The sequence below is a fragment of the Pristiophorus japonicus genome, unplaced genomic scaffold, assembly GCF_044704955.1.
Source record: "Pristiophorus japonicus isolate sPriJap1 unplaced genomic scaffold, sPriJap1.hap1 HAP1_SCAFFOLD_45, whole genome shotgun sequence".
Taxonomy (NCBI): Eukaryota; Metazoa; Chordata; class Chondrichthyes; family Pristiophoridae; genus Pristiophorus; species Pristiophorus japonicus.
In genome coordinates this window covers 2,424,347-2,440,675 of record NW_027254352.1, presented here as the reverse complement: position 1 = coordinate 2,440,675, position 16,329 = coordinate 2,424,347, and the positions used below count along the sequence as shown (strand labels likewise).

The following is a 16,329-nucleotide window of genomic DNA, read 5'->3' as shown; positions in this document are numbered from 1 at the left end:
ACACCTCAACGATGTCTCCCTTCTTTGTTCGAAACCAACCAACCGCAGCCTATCCAATCTTGCATCATAGCCAACATTCTCCAGTCCAGGCAACATCCTCTTAAATATCCTCTGTACCCTCTCTTGTGCAATCACATCTTTCCTGTAGTAGATGTGCAGGAATTGCACTCTAACTGTGGCTGAACCAGTGTTTTATGCAGTTGAAGCATAACCGGTCTGCTCTTATATTCATCGGTGATACTCTCAGTGAGACTGAATTAACTGTTCAGTTTGTATATAGTGGTTGAAGAAAGAAGTAAAGCAAATCATTTTGTTGGTGTATGTTCCGATTGGGGAATTGGTACCCGTATCACCGAGTGTGTCACGTGTTCACTAAGAGGTGGCCTATTGATACGATTATATATTTATCTATCTCTTCAATGAAGTTTCTACGAGAAATAACAGGTTATTCTGCATCGGCAGAGGGGAGAAATCTCTCATATTCTCCCATGGGACCTTGTATGTCCATCATTTCCTGGGCCATGATCTGACGTCTTATTCGAAAGCACTGGGCCAATGAGTTCTCTGTTAGTCCTGCGACAGAATACGATTAAATGTCCAAATTCAGAAAGTGGCATGAATTATCGAGACATTTGAATAATTACGGACAGGTAAAGACACTCTTTTCCACCGTGCTTGCATAACACAATTCCGACACCTTGTGTACTAGAATATATCCACACCTACCAAACCAAACCAGTGTGATCTCATGGGACAGGCAAACAACCAGAAACAAACACACCAATTTGGGGGGAAAAATCTATGAAATTCCTCTGGGTCCAATATCGGTTATAGAAACGTTGTCCAGAAGATCACTCTAACCGTGAATTCCCTGAGATCCAGCTCTCAGTTGAAGGAACTTAGCGAAATTGCATTCACCACATGAAATGACACCTTCTTCCAGATGTCCATTAATTACCCGGTAAATAACCAGCTCCTTACATCTAAGCTAGTGCCATCCTTATGCAAGTTAAATGTGCGACCGCTGGGTCTGGTTCAGACTGGGACAGCGGCTGATTAGGGAGGGCCTGGTTCAGACTGTGACGGGGGATGATTAGAGATGGTCTGGTTCAGACTGGGGCAGGAGAATGATTAGCGAGTTTCTGATTCAGACTGGGACAGGGACTGATTCGGGAGTTTATGGTTCAGACTGTGACAGGAGTGATTAGGGTATTTCTGAATCCGACTTGAACTGGGACAGTTTAGCGAGTTTCTGGTTCAGTCTGAGACAAGGACTGATTAGATAAGGGTCTGCTTTAGTCTGGGAAATGGACGAATAATGGAGATTCTGTTTCAGACTGGGACAGGCACTGATTAGGAAGGGTCAGGTTCAGTCTGGGAAAGGGAATCATAAGGGAGTTTCGGGTTCAGATTGGGACAGGGAAAAATAGGGAGGCTTTGGTCCAGACAGGGATAGGGACTGATTGGGGTGCTTCTGGTTCAGACTGGGAGCAGGGCTTATTATGGAGTTGATGGTTAAGTCTGCGACAGACTGGGACAGGTATTCTGGTTCAGACTCGGACAGGGACAGATTAGGAAAGGTGTGGTTCAGACTGGGATAGGGCTGATTCGTGAGTTTCTGGTTCAGCTTGGGAAAGGGTCTGATTACGGAGTTTCTGGCTCAGTCTGGGACAGGAACTGATTAGGGAGCTTCTGGTTCAGACTTTGAAAGTGTCTGATTTGGGACGGTCTCCTTCAGATAGAGACAGGGATTGATTAGGGAGTTTCTTGTTCAGTCTGGGATTGGGACTGATCACACAGTTTCTGGTTCAGTCTGGGCAGGCAATGATTAGAGAGATTCTGGTTCAGCCTGGATAGGGTCTGGTTAAGGACGGACAGGTTCAGCGTACGACAGGGACTGATTATCGAGTTTTTTGTTCAGCCTAGAATAGGACTGATTAGGAATCTTTTGCTTCACTCTGGGACAGTGACTGATTCGGGAGTTTCCAGTTCAGACTGCGACAGTTGCTGATTAGGGAGTTTCTGTTTCAGTGTGTGAGAGGAACTGATAAGGGAATTTCAGGTTCAGTCTGGAACAGGGACTGATTATGGAGTTTTTGTTCAGTCTAGGATAGGACTGATTAGGAATGTTTTGCTGCACTCTGGGACAGTGACTGTGTAGGGAGTTTCCAGTTCAGACAGCGACAGTTGCTGATTAGAGAGTTTCTGTTTCAGTGTGTGAGAGGAACTGATAAGGGAATTTCAGGTTCAGTCTGGAACAGGGACTGATTAGTGAGTTTCGGATTCAGTCTGTGACAGAAACTAATTAGGGAATTTCTGTTCAGTCTGGGACATGGACTGACTTGAGAGTTTCTGGTTTAGTCTGTGACAAGAACTGATTCGGGATTTCCTGATTCAGTCTGGGACAGATATGGATTAGGGTGTTTCGGGTTCAGTCTGGGACAGGGACTGATTATGGAGTTTCTGGTTCACACCGGGATAGGGACTGATTATGGAGTTTCTGTTAAATCTGGGACAGGGACTGATTAAGTAGTTTCTGGTTCAGACTGAGACAGGGTCTGATTCTAGAGTTTCTGGTTCAGACTGGGAAAGGAACGGATTAGGGAGTTTCTGGATCAGTCTGGGATAGGGACTGATTAGGGAATTTCTGTTTCAGTCTGGGATAGGGACTGATTAGGGAGTTTCTGGATCAGTCTGGGATAGGGACTGATTAGGTAATTTCTGTTTCAGTCTGTGACAGGGACTGATTGAGATCTTTCTGGTTCAGACTGTGACAGGATCTGATTAGCGAGGGTCTGGTTCAGTCTGGGATAAAGACTAATTATGGAGTTTCTGGTGCAGGCCGAGGGATGTAGTGAATAGGGAGTATCTGGTTCAGTCTGGGAAATTGACTGATTAGGGAGTTTCTGGTTCAAACTGGAAGAGGGACTCGTTCGGCAGGCTCTGATTCAGACTGGGACAGGTACAGATTTGGACGTTTCTGGTTCAGACTGGGAAAGGGACTGATTTGGGAGTTTCTGGTTCAGACTGCGATAGGGACTGATTACGAACTTTCTGGTTCAGACTTGGAGAGGAACTGATTAGGACGTTTCTGGCTGAGACTAGGACAGGGACCGATTAGGGAGTTTCTGGTTCAGTCTGGGACAGGGAAAGATGAGGGAGTTTCTGGTTCAGTCTGGGACAGGGGCTAATTCGGGTGTTTGCGGTTCAGACTGGGACAGTGACTGATTAGTGAGGATCTGGTTCAGTTTGGCACATAGAAATATAGAAACATAGAAAATTGTTGCAGGAGTTGGCCATTCGGTCCTTCTAGCCTGCACCACCATTCAATAAGATCATGGCTGAGCATGCACCTCAGTACCCCTTTCCTGCTTTCTCTCCATATCCCTTTTTCCACTTATCCGTAAGGGTAATTTGTAACTCACTCTTGAATATATCCAATGAACTGGCATCAACAACTCTGTGCGGCAGGAAATTCGACCGATTAACAACTCTCTGAGTGAAAAGGTTTCTCCTCATCTCAGTCCTAAATGGCCTACCCGTTATCTGAAGACTTTGTCCCCTTGCGATGGGCTTCCCCAACATCGGGAACATTCTACCCGCATGTAACCTATACGGTAACCGTCAGAATCGTATATGTTTCTATGAGATTGGGACAGGGACTGATTTGGGAGGGTCTGATTCAGTATGGGACAGGGGCTGATTAGGGAGTTTCATGTTCAGACTGGGAAAGGTACTGATTAGCGAGTATCTGGTTCAGTCTGGTTCAGGGGCCGATTACTGTGTTTCCGGTTCAGTCTGGGATGGGGAATTGTTTAGGGAGAGTCTGGGTCAGACTGGGAGAGTGAATGATTCTGGAGTTTCTGGTTCTGACTTGGACAGGGGCTGATTAGGGAGGGTCTGGTGCACTCTGGGATGGGGACTAATCGTGGAGTTTTTGTTTGAGACTCAAAGAGGTACTGAATGGGGAATATCTGGTTCAGTCTGGGATAAGAACTGATTAGGGACGTTTTGTTTCTGTCTGGGATAATGACTGATTCGGGAATTTCTGGTTCAGTTTGGGACAGGGACTGATTATGTAGTTGCGAGTTCAGACTGCGACAGGGTCTTATTAGGGAGGGTTTGGTTCACTCTGGTATCGGGACTGATTATTGAGTTTCTGGTTAAGACGAGGAGATGTACTGAACAGGGAGTATCTGATTCAGTCTGGGGTAGGGACTGATTAGGGCGTTTCTGGTTCAAACTGGGAAAGGGAATGATTTGGGAGTTTCTGGTTCATATTGGGAAAGGGACGGATTCGGGTGTTTCTGGTTCAGTCTGGGAGAGGGTCAGATTAGGGCGTTCCTGGCTTAGACGAGGACAGGGACCGACAAGGGAGTTTCTGGTTCAGACTGGGACAGGGGTCTGATTAGGTTGTTTCCGGTTCTGACTGGGACAGGGACTGATTAGAGAGGGTCCGGTTCAGTCTGGGGCTGGGAAACATAGAAACATAGAAAATAGTTGCAGGAGTAACTATTCGGTCCTTCGAGCCTGCACCACCATTCAATAAGATTATGGCTGATCATTCAACTCAGTACCGCTTTCTTGCTACCTCTCCATACCCCTTGATCCCCTTAGCCATAAGGGCCATATCTAACTAATTCTTGAATATATCCATTGAACTGCCACCAACAGCTCTCTCCGGTAGGTAATTCCACAGGTTAACAACTCTCTGAGTGAAGAAGTTTCTCCTCATCTCAGTCCTAAATGGCCTACCCGTTATCCTAAGACTGTGTCCCTAGGTTATGGGCTTAACCAAGATCGGGAACACTCTACCCGCATGTAACGTATCGTGTAACCGACAGAATCGTATATGTTTCTATGAGATTGGGGCAGGGACTGATTAGGGAGGGTCTGGTTCATTCTGGGACAGGGGTTGATTAGGGAGTTTCATGTTCAGACTGGGAAAGGGACTGATTAAGGAGTATCTGGTTCAGTCTGGGACAGGTGCCGATTAGGGAGTTTCCGGTTCAGTCTGGGACGGGGAATTGATTAGGGATAGTCTGGTTCAGACTGGGAGAGTTACTGATTATAGAGTTTCTGGTTCTGACTGGGACAGCGGCTGATTCGGTCGTTTGTGGCTCCGTCTGGGACCGGGATTGATTCAGGAGTTTCTGGTTCCTGTTGTGACTATGAATGGTTACGGAGTTTCTGGTCCAGACTGGGACAGGGACTGATTATGGACTTTCTGATAATGTCTGGGGCAGTGACTGATTGCGGAGTTTCTGGTTTAGACTGGGACAGGGATTGATTAGGGAGTTTCTGGTTCATTCGCAGACAAGTACAAATTAGGGCGTTTCTGGTTCAGACTGGGAAATGGACAGATTAGGGAGTTTCTGTTTCTGTCTAGGACAGGACTGATTAGGAATTTTGTGGTTCATACTGGGAAATGTTCTGAATAGGGAGGGTTTGGTTCATTCTGGGACAGGGACGGATTAAGGATTTTATGGTCAGACTGGGAGAGGGACTGATTATGGAGTTTCTGGTTCAGACTAGGAGATGGTCTGATTAGGGAATTTCTGGTTCAGACTGGGAGTGTGGCTGATTAGGGAGTTTCTTGTACAAACTGGGAGAGGGACTGATTCGGGAGTTTCTGCTTCAGACTGGTTTAGACCAGGTCGGTGGCTGGTGCAGTAGGTTTGGTTCAGTCTATTTCTGTCTGGTACAGGGGCTGGCGGCGACCAGTCTGTGTCAGTCTGATTCAGACTGGGACAGTGAATTGTGAAGGAGGTCTGGGTCTGTCTGGTTCTGACTGGGTCAGTGGATGGTGAGGATGAGTCTGATTCAGTCTGGTTCAGGATGGGACAGAGGCTGACGACAGAGGGTTTGGCTCAGTGTGGTTCACACTGCGACAGGAGATGTTGAGGGATGGTTTGGGTCAGTGTTTTTCATACTGGGACAGAGGATGGTGATGGAGGTCCACTTCCGTCTGGTGCATACTGTGACAGTGCCTGGTGATCGGGTCGATTTCACTCTGTTGAAGATTGGAACAGTGGATGGTGGGAGCATCTGGTTCAGTCTGATTCAGTCTGGGATAGGCGCTCGTGAGGCAGTGTCTGTTTCAGTCTGCTACGGAATGGGACAGGAGCGAATGGGGACCATTGTGCTTCAGCATTGCACAGGGACTGGTGAGCTGATCTGGTTCCGTCTTGTTCACCGTGAAACAGAGACTGGTGAGAGTATCTGAATCAATCTGCGACAGGACTGGTGAAAGAGAGTCTATGTCAGTCTGGTTCAGACTGGGACAGGGGATGATGAGTGAAGGTGTGGTTTAGTCTGCATAGGGACTGGTGAGGGGGCGGGGGGGCGTCGGACAGGAGATCGTGAGAGAGGTTCTGGTTGAGACTCGGACAGTGGCCGATGAGAGTTTTCAATTGTATGACTTGTGGTATCAATCGAAGATGATCAGTGATTAATTCTCCCCCAAGCCCGAGTCAGCATCTTCAAGGGAGTATAGCTGCTGTGGAGAAATGACAAAGCTGTTCAACTGTGGGGTCTGGAATGGGGGAGATATGTCTTCTTCCGTTTCGTGACCCAATCGCTCAGGTCTGTTAGCCAAAGTTTTGGGTTCTGGGAGAGGATGGAGCAAACAATCCTTTGGAGAGACAATGATCCCTCTGTCCCAGGTCGATTGCCCTAACCTGTGGGGCCTGCGGTGGGAGTGAGTGTGATTTTCTGTAGGGTCCGTGTGATTCCCGTGGTGTCTGTGGCTTCACAGAGTGCAGCCGGGAATTGCACGATTCGGTCCGGATCCGATTCTGGATTCATGGCAAGAAGGTGTGGAGTAGATTCCCTTCTAGCTGCAATTCCTCGAACACTGACTTCCCCAGGGTGGGGGCAGTGTGCGCATCACCGCAAGGGTGCTGCCTTTTCACTTTATGACGCCGAGCAACCTTCGTGAGGGGGATGTTTTTATGTCAATGTGGGTTGATGTATGTGCAGTTCATAACAGTGAGTTTCCCCAGGGATTGACATCCTGTGATTTCCCAGTAGGTGCAGTGAGTGACCGTGAGCTGCCCCAGGGAGGGGGCAGTGTGTGATGTCCCTGTGTGGGCGTGGGGGGGGGAAATTATGTGCAGTGAGTGACCGTGAACTGCCCCGCGGTGGGAGCAGTGTGTGATGTCTCCGTGGGGGGTGGGGGGCAGGGCATATTGTGCAGTGAGTGAAACTGAGCTGCCCCGGGGAGGGGGCCGTGTGTGATGTCCCTGTGTAAGATTAAATTGGAAGTCTCTTTGGATTGTCTGCTCAATGTACTGAAGGTGAAACTATATTATTTATTATTTTCAACAATTTGCAACTTTTCTGTGTGAATCTACCTTGAAAAAAGCTAGATGCGCGATAAACTAAGAAAGTTCTGAGCTCCCCGGTGTTACTTCCAAGTGATAATACGTCTGTTTCCCAGTGATAATGTGTGATTCAAACACCAAAGTCACTGGTGACAGAGCCAGATCCTTGCGTCAGCAGAAACTCCAAAGCCATGTGTTAGTCATTGCAGAAGCAAGTTTTTCAAATAAAATATTTGGTTCATTTCACACTTGCAATGCCTCATCCTGAAAAATACTCTCCAAAGCCAGTGTTCTTGCAAGTGGATGCAGTTTGTGATCTCCATGTGAGATACAGATTATTCAGGTGATGTCCCTGAGCAGCCCCATGGATTGGGCAGTGTGTGATGTCCCTGTGGGGTTCAGTATGTTCAGTATCTTAGCTGAACTGCCCCAGGGAGCGGGCAGTATGTGATGCTTCTGTGGTGTGCAGTCTGTTCAGTGTCTGACCCTGAGCTTCCCCAGGGAGGGGGCAGTTTTTGATGTCCCTGTGTGTGCAGTGTCTGACCCTGAGAAGCTCCAGGGAGGGGGCAGTGTGTAATTTCCCTGTGGAGTGCAGTGTCTGACCCTGAGCTGCTCCAGGGAGGCGGCAGTGTGTGATGTCCCTGTGGGGTGCAGTGTCTGACCCTGAGTTGCTCCAGGGAAGCGGGAGTGTGTGATGTTCCTGTGGGCTGCAGTGATTGACCTGAGCTGCCCCAGGGACAGGGCAGTGTGTGATGTCCCTGTAGGGTGCAGAACGTTCTGAGTCTGACCCTTAGCAGCCACAGGGAGGGCGCGGTGTGCGATGTCCCTGTGGGGTGCAGTGTCTCACCCTGAGCTGCCCCAGGGAGGGAGCAATGTGTGATGTCCCTGTAGGGTGTAGTACGTTCTGAGTCTGACCCTTAGCTGCCACAGGGATGGGGCAGTGTGTGATGTCCCTGTGGGGTGCAGTGTCTCAGCCTGAGCTGCCCCAGGGAGGGAGCAGTGTGTGATGTCACTGTAGGGTGCAGTACATTCTGAGTCTGACCCTTAGCTGCCACAGGGATGGGGCAGTGTGTGATGTACCTGTGGGGTGTAGTACGTTCTGAGTCTGACCCTTAGCTGCCACAGGGATGGGGCAGTGTGTGATGTCCCTGTAGGGTGCAGTACGTTCTGAGTCTGACCCTTAGATGCCACAGGGATGGGGCAGTGTGTGATGTCCCTGTGGGGTGCAGTATCTCACCCTGAGCTACCCCAGGGAGGGAGCAGTGTGTGATGTCCCTGTGGGGTGCAGTACATTCTGAGTCTGACACTTAGCTGCCACAGGGATGGGGCAGTGTGTAATGTCCCTGTGGTGTGCAGTGTCTGACCCTCAGCTGCCCGAGGGAAAGGGCGTTGCGTGATGTTCCTGTGGGGTGCAGTGTCTGATCCTGAGCTGCCCCAGGGAGCGGGCAGTGTGTGACGTCAATATGTGGTCGGGGGCGGGGGGAGCACTTTGAGCAGTGAGTGACTGTGAGCTGCCCCAGGGAGCGGGCAGTGTGTGATGTCCCTGTGGGGGGTTGGCACTTTATGCAGCGAGTGACCCTGAGCCGGCCGTGTCTAATGTCCCTGTGGAGAGCAGTATTTTGCAATGATGACCCTGAACTGCCCCAGGGATTGGATAATGTGTGATGTCCCTGTGGAGAGCAGTGTGTTCAGTTTCTGACCCTGAGCTGCCCCAGGGAGGGGGTAATGTGTGATGTCCCTGTGGAGAGCAGTATGTTGCAATTATGACCCTGAGCTGCCCCAGGGACGGGATAATGTGTGATGTCCCTGTGGAGTGCAGTTTGTTCAGTATCTGACCCTGAGCTTCCCCAGGGAGGGGGTAAGGTGTGATGTCCCTGTGAATTGCAGTTTGTTCAGTGCCTGACCCTGAGCTGCCCCAGGGAGGGAGCAGTGTGTGATGTCCCTGTCGGTTGGAGGGCGGGGGGGTGGCACTTTGAGCAGTGAGTGACTGTGAGCTGCCCCGACGAGAGGGCAGTGTATGATGTGCCTGCGTAAGATTAAATTGGAACTCTCTTTGGACTGTCTGCTCAAAAGACTGGAGCTGACACCACAGTGCGAATAGTTCAGATTTTATTTAAGGATAAGCGAAAATTAATAACGGAGTTTAGCAGAAGTTTTCTTATTAAAAATGAGAATGATATTACTCGTGATGGTGATTTGGGATGGAGGAAGGATTATTCCTCGTTCCTGCTACTGGTATACCGTCTGCCCGTCTCTGGATCGGTGCCTTTTCTGACACGATCACTATGAGAATAATCCAAATTCACGAAGATACACCCCAGGAACGGAGCCACCGAAAAATCTGTCCAAGCATGTATCTCCTGGCGTGGATATAACACTCACAAGAAAGGTATTTTATAGAGAAAGTGTTGTTTATTAAAACCAGATTAATCAACGGAGATCTAGCCTCATTAGTACCGTTACTGACTGCTCTCAACGCCGATCTCATGGGACAAGCTCCGCAGTTACATTCTTATACAGTTCAAATACAGCCAAAATGGTGGAACTACGCGGGGAAGTGTTCTATTGGTTAATACAGATTACAGCAATTTCATTTGGTGGTACAGTTACATTAATTTTATTGGATACAGTAAATTCTAATGATTCCATTGGAACATTCAGTTCTTGCGACTGTTGCTGGGGAAAAGCTTCTGCAGGTTTTGTGTAACTTTTCAGCGAAGGTCTTCTCAGGCTAATTCTCATGCTCATTTCCTTGCCAGACATATGGCTACCCTCTCCTTAAAAGAGGCATTGTCCCTGTTATCTCCTGTGGCTGGAACATCGTGGCCTCCTCTCATTATATTCGTGAGCTGTCTGCATAAATCTTGTGGGTGCACTTATCTCCTTAGAGAATTTCTCTGACTTCAGTGTTTCTGCCTAATACAGTTATTCGACCATGAACGCACTTAAAATCCTACTCTCAGAAGTTCTTACTTTATTTTAATTACACCGAATTACTCTACCCCTAATTCAGGTATTTCGCTCTTAAACTCCGATAGATCCACATCTTCCCAGTTTGGAGCCTGGGACCCTCTGTCTCCAGGCATTGGTTTTGGAAAATCTTATCTTCAACCTCAGTAGAAGCTTTTTCTGTTATGCTTTTCAGTTTCCATGCTGACGACGCAACACAGGATTTTGATAGTAACGAGTTATAATTAAGTGCATTACAATTTGAAAAAACGATTTATAATTTATTATTTTCAACAGTTTGCAAGTGCTCTGTGTGATTCTACGTTCAGAGAAGTGAGATGAGCGACAAACTAAGACAGATCTGAGCTCCTCCGTATTATTTCCCAGTGATAATACATTTGTTTCGCAGTGATAATGTGTGACGTAACACCATAGTGACTGGTGGCAGAGCCAGGACCTTGCGTCAGCATAAAATCCAAAGCAACGTCTTTGTCTTTGCAGAAGCAAGCTTTTCAATGAATGTCTTTGGTTCATTTTACACTTGCAATGCCTAATTCCTCAAAATACACACCAAAGCCTGTATTCTTACAGGCGGATGCAGGTTGTGATCACCCTGTGAAGTGCAGATTGTTCAGGTCATGTTCCTGAGCTACCCCATGGAGGGGGCAGTGTGTGATGTCCCTTTGCGGTGCAGTCTCTGAATCTGAGATGCTCCAGTGAGGGGACAGTGTGTGATGTCACTGCGAATTGCAGTGTGTTCAGTGTCTCGCCCTGAGCTGCCCCAGAGAGGGCGCCGTGTGTGATGTCCCTGTGGGGTGCAGTAAGGCGTGAGTCTGACCCTGGGCTGCCCCAGGGACGGGGATGTGCGTGATATCACTGCGGGGGGAATTGTCTGACCCTGAGCTGCCCCAAGGAGCGGGCAAAGTATGATGACGCTGTGGGGTGCAGAATGCTCAGTGTCTGATCCTGAGCTGCCCCAGGTAGGGGGCAGTGAGAAATGTCCCTGTGGGATGTAGTAAGTGGTGAGTCTGACGCTGAGCTGCCCCACGGAGGGGCAGTGTGTGATGTCCCTGTAGGGTGCAGTATGTTCAGTGTCTGACCAGAGCTGCCCCAGGGAGGGTGCAGTGTGTGATGTCCCTGTGGGGAGCTGTCTGCTCAGAACCTGACCCTGAGCTCTCCTCACACATACTTTTCTCGGGGACATTTCCGCGCCTCTCAGTTGGAATTAAATTGTGGGACATCCCCATCTGCTGGACGCAGGTGTTACTACTGAACAGATCGTGATGGCTCATATCATGCACAGAGTCATCTAATTGCAACGTCCGGCCAGAAGAATGAATCTTATTTTCTGATGTATTGACGACATACTTATTAATTTACAGTATTGGGAGTAAGCCCTTTAAAAAGCCCATCACTCTTTCCTTTATTTGAAAAATATCCAGAATATTAACCACAGCTCAGGTACAGTTCAGACCTGGATGTGATTAAAACTAGCACTAACAGCAGAAGTGAACAGGGGGAATCTTTTGTGAACTGCTCGGTGTGTGTTTCAGCAGATAGCTCTAATAAGTACCTCCCTTCCCACACTGGGAGCAGGTGAACATAGACATAGAGAAACAGAGAAAATAGGTGCAGGAGTGGGCCAATCTGCACTTCGGGAGTGCACCGTCATTCAATAAGATCATCGTTTAAAATTTCGCTCAATACACCTTTCCTGCTTTCTCACCCAGCCACCGTGTTCACTTCCACATCTTCACAGAGGGGCCACAGAGGCTCCTACCGTCTCCCCGCGATCAGCGAACTCACCCAGTTTACAAAATTAAACCACGAACACGTGCCTGGCAAAGGCCAGGAGAAGCCAGATATTCTGCAAGCTCGGTCTATCACAGAAAGTATTGGTATTCATGGTGATCGCAGCAATTATTAATCGTCTCACAGACCTCAATTATTTTTATGCAATTAATTGATTGAGTATTGAAACGAGGTTAGTGCGCTGGATCTTAACCCCTCGACCACCAGGGAACAGTTACAATACATGTCGTTATATTTATATATATTTATATATGAACCTGAATGTCAATGGCTACCTACCTAGACCTAGTGGTACCCACGGTAGTGTGTCTAACTTTGAGTGAGAGAAACGGTTCCGCAGTGACATCTGTCATGTGTCCTTCATGGTTATTGCTTGTACTATTACAAGGTGTGCACCAGATGGCACAGCACTGGGAGACTTGTAGCTTACCTGTGCCGGCCGAATATAAAAGGTAGGCCACCAGGTGTGATCCTCACTCTGTGGTTATCAAAAAAGGACTAAGGTCACTTCAGTTCAAGCACGACACATTGTCTCGTGGAGTCATTATCAGAGCAGCTGAAGGTTTCACAATTGGCGACGAGATTACGGACCTTCACACGAAAATGGCTAACCTTGGTACTTTGCAAAAGTTCAGCGATGGTGATGATTGGGAAGCCATTGTGTAGAGGCTCGACCATTTCTTCACAGCAAACGATCTAGCAGGTGACAACCCGGACACACTGGCTGATAATTGGAGAGCTATCCTGCTAACCAGTTGTGGGCCCACCGTCTATGGCCTCGTCTGGGGCTTGCTGGCACCAGCGAAGACAATGACCAAGATGTACGAGGAGCTTGTAACATTGATCAACAACAACTCAAGCCCAAAGAGACCATCCTCACTGCCAGACACCGTTTGTATACACACCGATGGCCCGAAGGCCAGGAGATCACGAAATATGCTGCAGACCTCAGGAGGCTGGCGGCACCGTGGGATTTTGGTGACCACCTCACCGAAGCACTGCGGGATATCTTTGTCATCGGAATCGGCCACGAGGGCCTCCTTCATAAGCTACTGTCAGATGATACCACAGTCACACTGCAGAAGGCCATCTCCGTGAGCCAAGCATTCATGACCTCGACCTCTGGCTTAGGCGGATGACTCATCCTCAGGACTCAAACCCGGCATGTACTGTACACAGAGTGGTGCCTTTTAGAGGCTGGATTGTAGAACGTGAACCTTCTCAGGGGAGAGAGAACAGGCCCCCGAATCCCTCAACTCAGAGTCCATGCTCAGAGCAGCCATGATCTTATTGAATGGAGGAGCGGGATGAGAGACCGAATGGCCGACTCCTGTTCCTATTTCTTATGTTCTTATGTTAATTATTTATGGAGCTTGAAATATTGATGAAGTTTTCTCCCCTATCTGACTTTATACACTCTGTATTTAGGAGACTGGTTTAAAATATTCACTGCTCATGCGACAAGGAACCTTGGGCGACTTTTGTTCAATTCTTTGCAGCAAAAATAGCCTCCAAAAAAATGTTTCCGCCTGGGCTTGAACCAGGGACTTTGCGCGTGTGATGCAAATGTGATAACCGCTAAACTACAGAAACGTTGTGGTTAAAGTAATCTTAGGCATATAACCAGATCTTTAACCTACACAACTGGCCGTTACTTCAGGAGCTGGTTCTTCGAGAATAGAATGACGGTGTTGGAGTGGATTTTCAGACATAGCAAAGCATGATGGGGTAAGCCACCACGAAATTAACTTTGTACCAAGAAGCCTATCTGCTGTCCCTGATATGAACTCTGCAGCAACAAGTGACTCCTTGCCAGGTGCAGGCCACTGTTTCATCGAAAGCTTTGCAACAGAATAACTAACCACAAAAGAAGATGAAGAGGAAGGGCCCCCAAACTCGCACCATGCTATCAGGCTTCACTTGGACTAAAAAGTTGAATGTAAATGAATTGCGTTGCCATATGGATCGATTGGTTGTATGTAAATGAAGTTAAATGATTGTATTATGCCCCCTATAAACTGCTTATCACCCCGCGGCACAAGGCACTCGGGGAGATCGCTGGATATCAACTCTTCTCCCAGAGCTCTGTTAGCAATAAAGTTGTCTCTATTACCTTACCAGAGTCCATGTGAATTTATTTTCACTTTCAGTGGATGCAGAGAGGAGGTTTCCACCGATGGGGGAGACTAGAACTAGGGGCATGATCTTAGAATAAGGGGCCGCCCATTTATAACTGAGATGAGGATGAATTTCTTCTCTCAGAGGGTTGTAAATCTGTGGAATTCACTGTCCCAGAGAGCTGTGGAAACTGGGAAATCGAATATATTTAGGACAGAAATAGACAGTTTCTTAAAAAATAAGGGGTTAAGGAGTTGTGGACAGCGGGCGGGGAAGTGGAGCTGAGTCTATGATCGGATCAGCCATGATCTTAATAAATGGTGGAGCAGGCTCGAGGGGCCGTCTGGCCGACTCCTGCTCCTGTTTCATATGTTCCATTGAAGAAGACACATCAACATCCTGGGGGTCATCATCGATAAAGTACATGTGGGCAAGCCTGGCTAGCTCAGTCTGTGGAACATGAGATTTTTAATTTTAAGTTCATGCGTTCGAGCCCCACCTTGCATGAATTATTTTCCTTAAACTTTTATGTTACTTTCACGGGAATTAACCCACACATTCAAAAAGGAGTTCGATATGTCCCTTATGGCTAAAAGGATCAAGGGGTATGGAGAGAAAGCAGGAAAGGGGTACTGAGGGAATGATCAGCTGTGATCATAGTGAATGGCGGTGCAGGCTTAACGGCCGAATGGCCTACTACTGCACCTATTTTCTATTTTTCTATTTTGCCCCTTGTGGGGGAATCTAGAACTTGGGGGCACAGTTTCAGATTAAGGGGTCATAAGAACATAAGAAGTCGCAGCAGGAGTAGGCCACATGGTCCCTCGAGCCTGCTCCACCATTCAATACGATCATGGCTGATCCCCATAACCCTTTATTTCCTGAAGGTTTAAGGGTCGCCCATTTAAAGGGAGATGAGGAGGAATTTCTTCTCTCAGGGAGTGGTGAATCTTTGGAGCTCTCTGCCCCAGAGAGCTGTGCAGGCTGGGTCATTGAATATATTTAAGGTGGAGATAGACAGATTTTTGAACGAGGCCATATGGATTGAATTGGAGAACAGAAAAGGGGCGATCACACGACTGGGAATGTACGAGAGACCCCCGAACATCCAAAGGGAGAGAAAGGGTCTGGTTATTGTGATTCAGCAAGGAAACAATCGATCCTGGAGGACAAATACTCTGTTCCAATGGAAACAGACCCAGCCTCTCCAATTGATCAGTTCATTAATGATGTTTTCCCGTGAAAGCAACATAAAAGTCTAACAAAGCTTATTCGCCCAACGTGGGGATTGAATCCACGACTCTGAGATTAAGAGTCTCATGCTCTACCGACTGAGCTAGCCGGGCTTGGCAAATGTGTGATCCTTGACGTATGTCAAATGTTGTGGGTGGATTAATGATGAGTGAAATCATGATTGAGTATCTCACAGACTTGAATTGTGGAGTTCCTTCAGTGAGCATTTCTTTATTGTGCAAAAGAAGATTGTGGGTTAATTATTGATGTTTTTCCATGAAAGCTGCATTAAATTAAAAGAAACGTAATCACCCAACGTGAGGCACGGACCCACGACCTTGCGATCAAAAGTCTGAGACTCTACTGACTGAGCTAGCCGGGCTTCTGCTCAACCCAGGTTTTTATCGCTCATTGCAGCCAGGCGCCTGTTGGCTTCGCCCCAGATGTTGAAAATTGCTGTTGAAACTTGGAACGTGGTTATCACGTTTGCTTTACATGCAAAAGGTCCCTAGTTCAATCCCGGGCAGAAACATTATGTTTATACTTTCTGTGGATGAACAATCGGAGGTGAGTTTAGTATCCCGGAAAATGCTGCCTGACCTGCTGAGATTTCCAGCATTTGCTGTTTTTATTTGCGATTTATTCTCCAGGCAAAAGGGTTCCCTTATTCCTTAATTGCTCTTTATTTCACTCCAATAAATGGATCACTTTGACTGAGAGAAAACAGATCCACCGGGGACCTTTTGCATGTGATGCCAACATGATATCCGCTACACTGCAGCCCATCAAAGGGAAGAGAAACCACTGAATATAAAGGATGAGCTGACAAATATCAGGGGCAGTGCAGTCTGTTCAACGTCAAACCCTCCTTTCTTATTCAGCAGTGGCATGA

At 47.7% G+C, this 16,329-nt stretch overlaps 1 non-coding gene across 1 annotated transcript; it reads right to left on the bottom strand.

Moving 5' to 3' along the window:
- Positions 1 to 15,477: 15,477 nt before the first annotated feature.
- Positions 15,478 to 15,550, bottom strand: trnak-cuu (transfer RNA lysine (anticodon CUU)). Its single transcript has one exon. It is a non-coding gene; the product is annotated as a tRNA-Lys (tRNA).
- Between the last annotated feature and the right edge of the window lie 779 nt (positions 15,551 to 16,329).